General features: G+C 45.6%; 1 long non-coding RNA gene across 3 annotated transcripts; it reads right to left on the bottom strand.

Moving 5' to 3' along the window:
* Positions 1-5,795: 5,795 nt before the first annotated feature.
* LOC116065565 lies at positions 5,796-12,541 on the bottom strand. Of its 3 annotated transcripts, XR_004108757.2 has the most exons (4): positions 12,406-12,541; positions 10,605-10,693; positions 5,982-6,128; positions 5,821-5,857 (listed from the first exon to the last, which is right to left on the bottom strand). It is a non-coding gene; the product is annotated as an uncharacterized LOC116065565 (long non-coding RNA). The 3 variants fall into 3 exon arrangements; XR_004108756.2 differs by lacking the exon at positions 5,982-6,128 and having other exon boundaries at positions 5,796-5,857; XR_004108755.2 differs by having other exon boundaries at positions 5,798-6,128.
* Positions 12,542-14,116: the final 1,575 nt, after the last annotated feature.

Raw genomic sequence — 14,116 nt, 5'->3', positions numbered from 1 at the left:
TCTGGGGATTGGGCTGGCCACTCCATAACATCAATCGTTGCTCGCTTACTGGTGTGTTTTGGGTCATTGTCTTGTTGAAAGACCCATTTCAAAGGCATTTGCTCTTCAGCATAAGGCAACATGACCTCTTCAAGTATTTTAATGTATTGAAACTGATCCATGATCCCTGGTATGTGATAAATAGGCCCAACGCCACAGTATGAGAAACATCCCCGTAACACCACCATGCTTTACTGTCTTCACAGTGTACTGTGGCTTGAGTTCAGTGCATGGGGGTCGTCGGACAAACTGTCTGCGGCCCCTCCACCCAAAAAGAACTATTTGTCTCTCGTCAGTCCACTGAATGTTGCTCCATTTCTCCTTTGGCCAGTCAATTTGTCCTTTGGCAGATTTCAGCCTATTCAGTTCATGTCTTTTTTTCAGCAGTGGGACTTTACGGGGGCTTCTAGCTGATAGTTTAGCATCACATAGCCTTCTTCTGAACCTAACAGTACTCACAGGTAACTTTAAGTCTTCTTTGATTTTCCTGGAGCTGATCATTGGTTGAGCCTTTGCCATTTTGGCTATTCTTCGATCCATTCGAATGGTAGTTGACCGTTTTTTCCCACGTCGTTCAGGCTTTGGATGCCATTTCAAGGCATTTGAAATAATTTTGGCTGAGCAGCCTATCATTTTCTGCACTTCTTTATATGTTTTCCCCTCTCCAATCAACTTTTTAATCAGAGTCCGCTGTTCCTCCGAGCAATGTCTGGAACGACCCGTATTGCTGAGTATTTCAGTGTGAAATGCACTATAACCAGCATGCACAACATTAGCTTCCTTCCTTCCTTAAATATGGGCCATAACTGACACCTGTTTCTTCACAGAATCAATCACCTCACTAATTGAACACAACACTGCTATTATTTAGAACATGCCCCTTTCAATTACAGATTCAATTACACAGAATGAGCAGCATGATGTCAGGACTGTTGGGTCTGTTGGTTTTCTATGACTCTACAACACTTACTAGTAAATTATTTGCCATGTAGAAATATCACTTCTACCAAAATTGATTTATGAGGTTAGTGATGTTGGACTGCTATTATTTTGAACACAACTGTATATATACACACTCACTTAAAGGATTATTAGGAACACCTGTTAAATTTCTCGTTAATGCAATTATCTAATCAACCAATCATATGGCAGCTGCTTCAATGCATTTAGGGGTGTGGTCCTGGGGCCTCATTTATAAAACTGTGCGTAGATTCTATTCTGAAAGATTTTGTGCGCCAAAAAGTCCGAATTTTCGTACGCAAAAATAAAATTCTGATTTATAACACCTTGCGGCGCACACCGGTACGCACTCTTCTCGTTATAAACACGGACGTGCGTTACCTTATGCGGTCGTGCACGAGCCTCACGCTCCTCCCAAGGTCGTCCCATATCTGTCCTAATAAGGTCCATGTTAATCAATCAATGAATATTGCAGCCTTGTAAAGAAGCCCTTGATGACCAATAATGAACTGGAAAAATGGGGAAAAAACACGATTCAGTGATTGTGAGATCGATGTGCTCCTAACAGAGGTAGAACATCCAAACTAAATTTTTCAAAAAGGTTTGGAAGCCTTAACCCTTGTGTGGTGTTCATATTTTTGTTACACAGCCTTACTACTTAACAGATTTAGCTGAATTACCAATGATATATACATAATTTATAGTTCATATTTGCCATTTACCCCTGTGAGATCACATTTACGATCATATGATAATTTTCGTTTTTTGTGAGAAAACAAGGAAATTCAATAATTAAAAAGGTAAAAAAATAGAAACAAGATTTTTGATCATTATTGGTGCTTATTTCTTAGAACGCAATCAGAACAGGTGAAAGTGCTTGAAATGTAACAATTTTGTAACTTTGTGTGGGAATAGCAGGTGCAGAAACATTCCCACACACACACACACACACACACACACACACACACACACACACACACACACACACACACACACACACACACACACACACCAGGCCCAGTTAGGAGGAGGACACAGTTAAAGGACAATTCCGGCGCAAAACAAACCTAGAGGTTAATAACAGATGTGTACCCACTCTGTCGCTCTCTGGGACATGTTTTCATGCTATTCTAATGAGTTTGGAGCTTGAACGAAGCTAGCGCGGACCGCTGGTTAGCTTACAATGCTAGTATTCAGGGCACAGGGAAAGTAAGAACAAATCGCTATTTATACCACTAGCCCTTTCACGGAGCTCCCGCAGCTCTTCGTTTAATAAACTGTCGGTACACTTACAAAGTTCTCAATGCTTTGCAGTTAACATTTAGGGACCCTCATTATGCTACCGTTGAAGTGTGGTGATATTTTGAGCCTTTTTAGTGGTATAAATAGCGATTTGTTTTTACTTTCCCTGTGCCCCGAATACTAGTGTTGTAAGCTAACCAGGGGTACCTAGCTTCATGCTATAGGTAGAGATGAGACCAGTGATGACATCGGGTAGAGATGAGACCAGTGATGACATCAGGTAGAGATGAGACCAGTGATGACATCAGGTAGAGATGAGACCAGTGATGACATCAGGTAGAGATGAGACCAGTGATGACATCAGGTAGAGATGAGACCATCAGGTAGGCGTTCTATTAGTTAGACCACACAAAACTAAATGTCCAGCATGGTTTGAAGTTCTGTTGACCAACCTATTCACTGTGTCCTTTTTGGGGGAAAATAGTGCAGACAGAGATGGAAAGCCACTCACCACTCAAATCACATCAACCAGGGGTGATGATTAGGTTGCCAGTTGTCACAATTTGGTTGCCAAGAGCAACTGTTAATGTCGCTGATAAACTTTAAAATAAACCTTTATTATTTAGTACATTCTTTTTTTGGGGGGGGGTAGGGGGCGCCAAAATTTTTGCTGCATACCCCTCTGACACTGGGTAGTTGCACCCCTGTGTGTGTGTGTGTGTGTATATATATATATATATATATATATATATATATATATATATTTTATCATTTCAAGAGGCCCTGTGCTCTAATTTGAAGAGGTCTATCATGAGTTTTTGTCTGCCAATGCAGATAGAAAAGCTACGATTCTCGTTAAGAAAGTTAGCATGATGTGCAACGTTTATATAGCCTACTAATGCAATCATACAGTATAGCATGCCTACGTCTTTTATTGTTGTATTGTTATCATCAGTTTATCAACAGTTTGTCCACCACTCAGTTTTTGGCTCAGTTTAATCAAGGGCCAAAGTGTTTTAAGGGGAGTTGTGCTTACCGCAGGTTCTACCCTCACTCCCTCATCTCTGTCCCTCTCCTCCTGAGTCTCCTCCTCACTGTGCATGCCACTGACACTGACACCACCACCACTATTAGCAGCCACGGGAGCTGATGAAGGTCCTGCTACTGCCAAAAACATGTCTTTTCACTTTTTTCTTCCATTTGAGCCGCTTGGGTAACTTTGTTTGATTTTCGCGTTTAGACCATTGACACAAAAGAAAGGCTTAGACTCGTCTTGCGCCGTCTCTGTGTACTCACAGTTCTCCTGTCACCGTGTGTTTATCTTTCGTGCCCGCACTGTTACGGACTAGTCCATTTCATTGTGAAAGTAGGGTGTGCAAGCAGGGCTAGTGGCCTTTATATAGAGAGTGTGGCCAACTAGGGAATCGAATGTTCTGAGCTATCCCTTTATGCGATTGGTTCCAAGTTGGATACCAACATTCATCTGATTCCCATTGACACAGTGCAGGGAATAGTGGAAAAATGTAATAAATTATTTATAAAATGACATAAATCACTGAAAAAATGCCCAACCGTTTCGCGTTTGGCTGCAATGAAAGACAGGGAAGCGGCAAAAGATTTCACAAGTCTCCCTGTGAACCAAAAAGGTGAGTAGTATGGGAGCTGTTCATTATTGTGTGAGGTAAATGTCAATTTCTCTCTTAATATGATTAGGGCTGTCAAACGATTAATTTTTTTTGAATCGCGGTTAATCGCATATTTTATCACATGATTAAAATTTTATTATTTTGCATTTCAGAACAGTTTTTAAGTACATATTAACAATCGAAAGCAATTTTTACCAGTGTATCTTGATTGGGAATAAAATGAATGCAAAGAAAGTTACCTTATAAACTTGATTTTAAGATTTGTAATTATTTATTTACTGTAAACAAAAGAAAAATGTGTGAATCTGTCATTATTGCACAATTACTCCAAGTACCTAACTAAAAAACTAAAAATCCCTACTCTTACCAGAGTCAATATAGTGTTTAGTAACTCCTAAATAATGTTGATTACTCACTGACGTCCAGTGATCACCAGTTAATGAGACAGCGTTTGCACTCTGCAGCTGTTCCAGTGTGGCTGCTTTCTCCGTGTGGTACAGGCTGTGTATGTGGTTCTTTTAACCTGCTTCTAATCTCTGGCTTTCCTTTAAACAGCGTTTTATATAACCCAACTTGGTTTTTTAAGGAGGTGTTTAAGTCTTTGATCCACATCAGTTGTCCCCTTGTGCCCATTTTAACCCAGACCTAACCCTAATATCTTCCTCTTTTTGATTTTCTACAGAATTCAATCTTTCAAGTTGTTCAGCGTAAGTACGCTAATGATTATAGTGTTTATATAACAAAAACACATAATGTAAGAAGCTAATTTCAACTATGAAAGTGAACAAAACTAAATGTATTCAATTCAATTCAATTTATTTATATATCAAATCATAACAAGTTATCTCGAGACACTTTACAGATAGAGTAGGTCTAGACCACACTCTATAATTTATGAAGTCCCAACAATTCTAGTAATTCCCCCAAGAGCAAGCATTTAGTGCAACAGTGGTGAGGGAAAACTACAGAGGAAATTGTCCATAAGGTGGACAAACACTTTCGGGGGCTAATTTCCACCTGCAGAGGGGGTCCCACCTATTGAGTCACATGTTATTCATGTTTTAATAAATACTCTAAAATGCCTTGGTTGTCCTTTATAATTTTGGTTCTACCTTATTTATTTTTAATTTTATTGTTGTCTTGTCTTCTATCTCTATTATTATTATTATTATTATTATTATTATACATTGAATTATTTGCCTGTAGATTTGAATATGATAATACACATCCCATGGGTTTTATGCATGCTATGTGATTATAAATAAATTATAAAGGAGTACTATTCCCATTTCAAAGAGTGAATATGTGCATAATGTTGCAATAACCCATTTACTTACATATCCATGCTGTGAGTATGGGTCTTCTAGATAGGGAAACAACGCTACTATCCCCTGTGCATACGTCACTCTGACACTTTTGGGGGGGGGATGTCCTAGCATATGAATTCAAAGTTAACATCACACTGAATTGACATTGCACAACACATTTTACATAATTAATAACTGTAAAATAATAACAATGTTTCTTTACAGCACATCTATATGCTTAATACTTACCCATGTGTTTCTGTCCACTCAGCAGCAAGTATGTTAATCATCTGTCTTCTGGTGGCATCTGTCAGAGATTTGGTTTTTCCATACTCTTGCATAATGCGTTCACCACCAGGCGATGTTAGGATTTTTTCAATCAACTATAGGTGGAATAAAATGTGCTTTCCGTAATTGTAAAACCATGTGTAATGCTGAAAAAATAGTTATCTTAAGAACACTTCCCATGATGAAACAACATTCAGATTGGACTTAACAGCAAGTTCACCACTTACCGCTTTTGCCTCATAGTTTATGTGGCATGGCCTTTTAGGCTGGCTTCCTTCGCCAGCAGCTACTTCTTCAACATGGTCACACACACAGTGAAATTCAGAATGACAGTGTCATCAGATGTACCCGAGCATGATGATGATTGAGAAGTATCTGTTCATTATGAAATTTGTGCAAAACATAGAAACATATTACAAGAAACTGTTATTTTTAAGACAATAAATGTTCTCATTCTTTAAACTAAACAAACTAATTTGTGAATTGTCTGAATGAATACCAAGTCCATTGCCCAGCATGATTCTGAAAGTTCCAGGTGACTCCTTCACTATTTCTTCAAAAACATCTGAGTCAACTTCTGTGTCAGACTGGTCATACACCTTAATGTCTGGCTGTCTGCTTTCCGGTATGTTGAATTTTAGACACACTGTTAAAAAAAACACAAAAAAACATGCATTCCCTTCTCACAAGAATCCAAGGTCATATTTAAGTTTGCCTCATGTATTCACAAAATGATGAAAGACAAGGATCTACACCTGATTTTATGTTACTGAAAATATAAAGCACAGCAGAAATGATTATGGACCTAACTAGATATCATAAGATAATAGCTTAATGCTGTATTTGTCACGTTTAGTCACTGTGTCAAGTTTCTTTGTTTAGTTGGTTTCATGTTTTCTGTTGGTTTTCCCATTTCCTGTTTTATTTTGAAGTCTGTCTTTTCTCCCTAGTCTTGTCTGGTTTACTTCCTGTCTTTTGGTTTTCCCGCCCTTGTGATTGTCTTATGTGTTTCACCTGTTCCCCAGCCTAGTGTCACCTGTCGCTTGTTCCCTCATTTACTCTGTGTATTTAATGTGTTTTTCCTTTACGTGTGTGGGAGCATTACTTCTGTTCGGTGTTGAGTGTCGTGTCGTGTCGTGTCGTGTCGTGTCGTGTCGTGTCGTGTCGTGTCGTGTCGTGTCGTGTCGTGTCATGTCATGTGTTGTGTTGTGTTGTGTGCTGTGTTGTGTGCTGTCGTCGTGGCTAGTCTCTTGTGTTTTTTGCTTCCTGGTCTTCAAGCCTTTTGGGATTATTTTGTGTTTGCCTGCCTGCCAACCTCTGGACACTCCTAGTTGTAAGTTTTTGTTCAATAAACTCCTTTTTACCTGTATTTGGGTCCAAGCTCTGTCTATCCCTCAGCAAATCGTAACAGAATGCTCCCACCAAGTATGGACCCAGCAGTTTTTGATTTTGAACCACATTTTCACCCCCTGGACTCTGATGGGGAATATATGATTAATTTCTTTCGTGGGCTGCATGAGAAGAACCCCATTTTTGCCAAGTACCTCATGGAGGTTCGCTGGCAGGTGACGGCCAGAGAGTTTGGCCTTCCATACTCCGAGCCTGTCAATCCGCTAGAGCCTGAGCTGACCAGTGTTCCAGAACCCCAGCTGATGTGCAGCTTTCCAGAGCCTCAACAGACCCGCCTTCCAGAGCTTCAGCTGATGAACAGTCCTCCAGAGCCCTCGGTGCAGCGGACCAGAGCCCTCGGTGTTGTGCAGCGGACCAGAGCCCTCGGTGTTGTGCAGTGAGCCCGAGCCCGTGCTGTCCAGTGGCCCCGAGCCCATGCTATCCAGCGGCCCCAAGTCAGAGTTTCCTAGTGTTCCCGAGTTTCCTAGTGTTCCCGAGTTTTCTAGTGTTTCCGAGTTTTCTAGTGTTTCCGAGTTTTCTAGTGTTTTCACCAGAGCCCTCGGTGTTGTGCAGCGGACCAGAGCCCTCGGTGTTGTGCAGCGGACCAGAGCCCTCGGTGTTGTGCAGCGTTCCCAAGCTGTTCCCAAGCTTCCTAGTGTCCCCGAGTCTTCTAGTGTTCCTGAGCCTTCTAGTGTTCCCAGGCTGTCCTGTCTCCCCGAGCTATTCAGTGTCCCAGAATCCCGGCTAGCTAGCATCCCCCCTGAATCCAGGCTGGCTAGCAGTCTCTCTAGTGTCCCCGAGCGCTCTAGTGTCCCCGAGTTTTAGAGCTTCCCAAAGCTTTCTAGCTTCCCCGAGTTTTCTAGCATCCCCGAGCTTTCTAGCGTCCCCAAGTTGGTTAGCAGCTTCCCAGAATCCCGGCTGGCTAGCAGCCGCCCTGAGCCTCGGCTGGCTAGCAGCCTCTCCGTACCCCGGCTGGCTAGTGGCCTCCCTGATCCTCGGCCTGCTAGCAGCCACCCTGAACCGCCGCTGACGTGCAGCCGCCCAGAACCTCAGCTGACGTCCAGCCGTCTCGAACCTCAGCTGACGTCCAGCCGTCTCGAGTCTCAGCTGACGTCCAGTCGTCCAGAGACTCCGATGACAGCTCTTCAAGAGTCTTCCAGTCGTCCAGAGACTCCGATGACAACTCTTCAAGAGTCTTCCAGTCGTCCAGAGTCTCCGATGACAGCTCTTCTAGAGTCTTCCAGTCGTCCAGAGACTCCGATGGCAGCTCTTCAAGAGTCTTCCAGTCGTCCAGAGTCTCAGATGACAGCTCTTCTAGAGTCTTCCAGTGGTCCAGAGACTCCAATGACAGCTCTTCTAGAGTCTTCCAGTCGTCCAGACTCTCCGATGACCTCTCTTCTAGAGTCTTCCAGTCGTCCAGAGTTTTCAACAACTGACCTCCCAGAGTCGACTGACCTCCCAGAGTCTATGTTGACTGACCTCCCAGAGTCCACATCGACCACTCTCCCAGAGTCCACGTCGACCGCTCTCCCAGAGTACACGTCGACCGCTCTCCCAGAGTGTTTGCCTACGGGCAAGCCAGTGACTTTGCCAGTCATCGGCGCCCCAGATACTGTGCCGTGTGGCGCCTCAGAGACTGTGCCGTGTGGCGCCTCAGACTTTGCTGGTGCCCAGCTTCCCAGAGACACCTGCCCCCCATGTTTTGTCGGTGGTCCGGCCGACTCCTGCTCCCCATGTTTTGTCGGTGGTCCGGCCGACTCCTGCTCCCCGTGTTTGTCGGTGGTCCGGCCGACTCCTGACCCTCTTGCCTTGTTGTCTGTTACTGATCCTGTTGCCTTGTTGGCGGACACTGGCTCAGCTGACCCGTCACCTGTCTTCAGCCCAGCTGACCTGTCGCCTGTCTTCAGCCCAGCTGCCCCTTCACCTGCTCAGCCTGCCTGGTCTTCAGAAGGGATTCGCCTTCGCCGCCGTCCTTCAGAAGGGATTCGCCTTCGCCGCCGGCCTTCAGAAGGGATTCGCCTTCATCGCCAGCCTTCAGAAGGGACTCACCTTCGCCGCCGGCCTTCAGAAGGGATTCGCCTTCGCCGCCGGCCTTCAGAAGGGATTCGCCTTCGCCGCCGGCCTTCAGAAGGGATTCGCCTTCGCCGCCGGCCTTCAGAAGGGATTCGCCTTCGCCGCCGTCCTTCAGAAGGGATTCGCCTTCGCCGCCGGCCTTCAGAAGGGACTCTCCTTCGTCGCCGGCCTTCAGAAGGGACTCGCCTTCGCCGCCGGCCTTCAGAAGGGACTCACCTTCGCCGCCGGCCTTCAGAAGGGATTCGCCTTCGCCGCCGGCCTTCAGAAGGGATTCGCCTTCGCCGCCGGCCTTCAGAAGGGATTCGCCTTCGCCGCCGGCCTTCAGAAGGGACTCGCCTTCGCCGCAGGCCTTCAGAAGGGACTCGCCTTCGCCGCCGGCCTTCAGAAGGAACTCGCCTTCGCCGCCGGCCTTCAGAAGGGACTCGCCTTCGCCGCCGGCCTTCAGAATGGACTCTCCTTCGCCGCCGGCCTTCAGAAGGGATTCGCCTTCGCCGCCGGCCTTCAGAAGGGATTCGCCTTCGCCGCAGGCCTTCAGAAGGGACTCGCCTTCGCCGCTGGCCTTCAGAAGGAACTCGCCTTCGCCGCCGGCCTTCAGAAGGGACTCGCCTTCGCCGCCTTCGCCGCCGGCCTTCAGAAGGGACTTGCCTTCGCTGACGGCCTTCAGAAGGGATTCGCCTTCGCTGACAGTCTTCAGAAGGGATTTGCCTTCGCCGACGGCCTCCAGAGGGGATTCATCTTCGTCGCCGACCTGCTCGGCCTTCAGAGGGGTTTCGCCTTCGCTGCCAGTCTCCAGAGGGGTATTGCCTTCGCCGCCAACCTGCTCGGTCTTCAGAGGGGTTTTGCCTTCGCTGCTGTCTGCAGCCCCGGACCCCGTGTCTAGCTGGCCACAGCAATTCGGTCCCCAAGCCCCACTGTTCTCGGTTCCTGAGTTCCCACAGACCTCAGTTCCCTAACCCTGTTGACTCCTGTTCCTCCCTTCACCCTTCCGTGGGTTGACTTTTGTTCGTTCCTCCTCCGTACCCCCTCTGCCCTCCCTGGGCCTTTTTGCCCTATTCTGTGGACTATTTTTTTTGTTTTCTTTTTTAAGGGCCGTCTGGTAGCCGTCCCTTGAGGGAGGGGTATTGTCACGTTTAGTCACTGTGTCAAGTTTCTTTGTTTAGTTGGTTTCATGTTTTCTGTTGGTTTTCCCATTTCCTGTTTTATTTTGAAGTCTGTCTTTTCTCCCTAGTCTTGTCTGGTTTACTTCCTGTCTTTTGGTTTTCCCGCCCTTGTGATTGTCTTATGTGTTTCACCTGTTCCCCAGCCTAGTGTCACCTGTCGCTTGTTCCCTCATTTACTCTGTGTATTTAATGTGTTTTTCCTTTACGTGTGTGGGAGCATTACTTCTGTTCGGTGTTGAGAGTCGTGTCGTGTCATGTGTTGTGTGCTGTCGTCGTGGCTAGTCTCTTGTGTTTTTTGCTTCCTGGTCTTCAAGCCTTTTGGGATTATTTTGTGTTTGCCTGCCTGCCAACCTCTGGACACTCCTAGTTGTAAGTTTTTGTTCAATAAACTCCTTTTTACCTGCATTTGGGTCCAAGCTCTGTCTATCCCTCAGCAAATTGTAACAGTATTATTTTGTCATTAGGGTGATATATATATTGCTTTAACCTAATATACCCACCTTCTTTCAAGAAAGCATTGAATGTCAGCTCAGACAGCTTGACGTATTTCTGCTCTTCCCCGAGCTGAACACGCAACAGCATTTTGCCTCTGTTAACAAAGAAAATATATATTCAAAATCATCATTTAGGGCTGGTTCAACTAAGAGTTAGCTACCTATCCATTTCTCTCAGTCGTGCTACGCAATGCACTATGCATTACTTAGAAGTTACACTGCAATTACAAAGGCTGAAGAAGACAAAGTTGTGCTGGTTGAATATAACGTTAGGCTACTATTTTCTGCAGCAAATGGGTGTAGGCTAGTTAAAGTTTAGAGGCACGTTGTCCCATTAGCTACCAAATAACTCTGTGCCAAAGTTAGCTAGCTCATTAGCTATTTTAGTTCGAACAGTAACTGTTAAAATGCTTAAGCAATGTTAAACAAACCCGTCATGCAATCAGTATATATCCTATATTCTATATAATATCCAACATATTCCACGGGCATATCATATAACAGTTATTGCTGTCAAACATCTGAACTGACAAGCTAATTTAGCTGGCTGATGACGAGCTCACTGCAAGGGGGACCGCCGCATGGAACTCGTAATATGACCTCAACTAACATCAGCACAACTCTAAAATTGTGTAAAGTTAAAAAATACCGGTTTGGTGTTGACAACACAGGGATGTTACTAGAGTTGAGCCGGATACTCGGCTGAAACGAGTATCCGGTACGGATAAAGCACTTTTGCCGAGTACGAGTATTATACGAGTAATACGAGTCAATATCTGTGCTCGGATTTAATAGAAATCCTCATTGGGTAGTTGACTGTGTCTGCGTTCTGTGATAGGCTAGTTGTCACAGCGCCCCTCCCCTACACACATACAGATTTATTGTGTTGCTGTGTCCCGCTCTGCTCACTCACACAGAACAGCTCTCTCTCTCTCTGTCTCTCCCTCAGTCACTCAGGTTCGCGGGTCTTTTCCGTTAACGTTGAGGGTTTCTTCAGCTTCAGGTTTGTTTTTTACTTCGGTTTGTAGTACTTACTTATTAACCAGTAGAGTTCTGGTAAACGTGGAGTTTGTTCAGACGTGGTGCTTGGTAGAATGCGACTCGCGTTGCGTCTCTGCCTGTTGGAGATTTTCTTTCTTTTTTAAACCGTCAGCTGGCTCTAAACAGATCTGAAAAACAGCGTCAGACTATTTGATCCGTAGAACACAGTCCCCCCCGCCCCCCTCTCTCTCTCTCTCTCTCTCTCTCTCTTACTCACTCACACACACACACACACACACACACACACACACACACACACGCACACACATACCTGGTGTGGAAATAAAAAAAATAAAAAAGAACCAAAAAAAAAATAAATAAATTACACTGATCATAAAAAAATTAAAAGTTAAAAAAAGAAAGTTATGTTGAGTATGAAAACTCTTGTTCATTACATTTTACTTCATAATTGCAACCGCATGTGTTGTATTCATTGTTGCAAAACTTGTTCTGTATATAGTTTGTTATTGTGATCAAAACCATTGATCTGAAGCTCAATGCTGATGCTGTCATGTAATTAGTTTTCTAATCAGCAATAAATATAACAATTTCTGATCAACCCATATCAATTGCATGCTTAAAACAACATACCGGTTAAAGCCCCACCCATTTCAAGACAACCCGACCCACTTCCGGGTTAAATCCTGCCCACTTTCGGGTTAGGTCCCGCCCAGTCCGAGTACAGATACAGATACAGATAATTCATATGGTTAACAGATACAGATACAGATAATGCTGTACTCGCTCATCCCTAGATGTTACTTACCTAGCAATATCAGTGACCTACTCCTTTGCAATCTTCCTCCACCAATGTACGTGCCAAACTTCAGTACAGCAGAGTGGCGGGTATTTATCACTGCTGTAGAGTTGAAATTGTCACTGCGTATCTGCAGATTTTTACACTCACTCTTAACTCTACTGATAGAGCAATTTTACTCTCTAAAATGTTGAAAATACTCTATCTGGGTTAAAATAACTTTACTCTGAAATAGTTGGTACCCGACGGGCCGGGCCGGGTTCAGACAGATATTTAGAAATGATGGTCGGGTTCGGGCCGGGCTCGGTCACATCAGCGCGATAAGGCATTTGTTGTAAAATGGTGCTGCAGCTCCTTTAAGAGAGCTCTCTGTGTGTGTAAAGTGGGCAGAAGAGAGATAGAGAAAAGAGAAAGCAGACGTGTAGATGTGACCGGAGCAGAGTTGGTGGAATAAGTTTAAGTTTTGTACACAGTGTTTGCGGTGTCCGAGATAAACTCCAGACTGACATAAATATCATAATGCCTGACGGGCTCGGTCACGGCTCTGTCGGGCTCGGGCCGGGTTCGGACGAAAAAATTCGGCCTGATCCAGGCTCTAGTTTCCAGCTGTTGCCGCACTTCCTTAGGCCCTCGATGTTTGTGGCGGTCACCACGATCTCTTCTATGTGCCGTGTGACAAACAGCTCGAACGCGGAGAGTATATCGCGGACGCGTGTGGCCGCATACTCTGTGGGTCCTGGGCTCTGCGGAGCAGTGGCGCGTCTGGCCGGGTCTTGTTGTTGCTGTTCGTCTTGGTCGTGTTGGTCGTGTCGTTCGTCTTGGTCTCGGTCATGTTGGTCTTGTTCGTCGTCGTCGTTGCCATTGCCGTCGCCGTCGCCGTCGTCCAGTTGTTGTTCCTCGTCCTCTTCGTATTGGGCACGACGGCGGCGAGGTCCAGGGCGACGGGGATGATACGTCGTGGAGGACCATTCGATCTCGCCGTTTCTCGACGCAAACCTTTCGCTCTCCTCCTCCTCCTCCTCCTCGTCTTGCTCCGCATCCTGCTCCTCGTCGTCTTGGCCCTCGTTGTCTTCATCTCCCCTTTGCCGTCCACCCTCCTGTGCTGCGTTTGCTCCTCGTTCTTCTCCTCGTTTGTCGTCCTGCTCGTCGTCGTCTTCACCCTCTCTGTCTTCTTCTCCCCTTTGCCGTCCACCAGCCTGTGCCGCGTTTGCCCCTCATTCTTCTCCTCGTTCTTCTCCTTGTTCTTCTCCTCGTTCTTCTCCTCGTTCGTCTCGGTCATCGGCGTCGTCGTACTCGTCTTCTCTTGCGTCGTGGTCGTGGTCGTCGGCGTCGCGGCGGTCCCTTTCTCCGTCGTCGTGTTTGTCTCGGTCCTCTTCTGACACACACCCGCCGGATGACCATTCGTCGTCGGAGTCGGAGTCGCTGTGGTCATCTTCTTTTTCTTCTTCTTCTTCTTCTGTGTCTTCTTCTTCTTCTTCTTCTACTACTACTACATTTTCCACTTAGGGGACATTACGTTCCGCGCGGGCGAGAACCCGATGCAGCTCCAAATTTAGAGTCACACAGCGGGCCATGCCGGCGTCGCAACCGGCTGCTGAACCGAGTACAAAGAGTACAAAGGTCCAGAAGAAGAAGAAGAAGCAAAGATGACAAAAACAAGAAGACAAATCTGTACAATATATATGTATATGTAAATGCATTTGTGTGTGTGTGTGTATGT

Source organism: Sander lucioperca, chromosome 19 (assembly GCF_008315115.2).
Source record: "Sander lucioperca isolate FBNREF2018 chromosome 19, SLUC_FBN_1.2, whole genome shotgun sequence".
Lineage (NCBI taxonomy): Eukaryota > Metazoa > Chordata > Actinopteri > Perciformes > Percidae > Sander > Sander lucioperca.
Note: the sequence above shows the minus strand (reverse complement) of the source record. Positions and strands in the feature narration are given on the sequence as shown.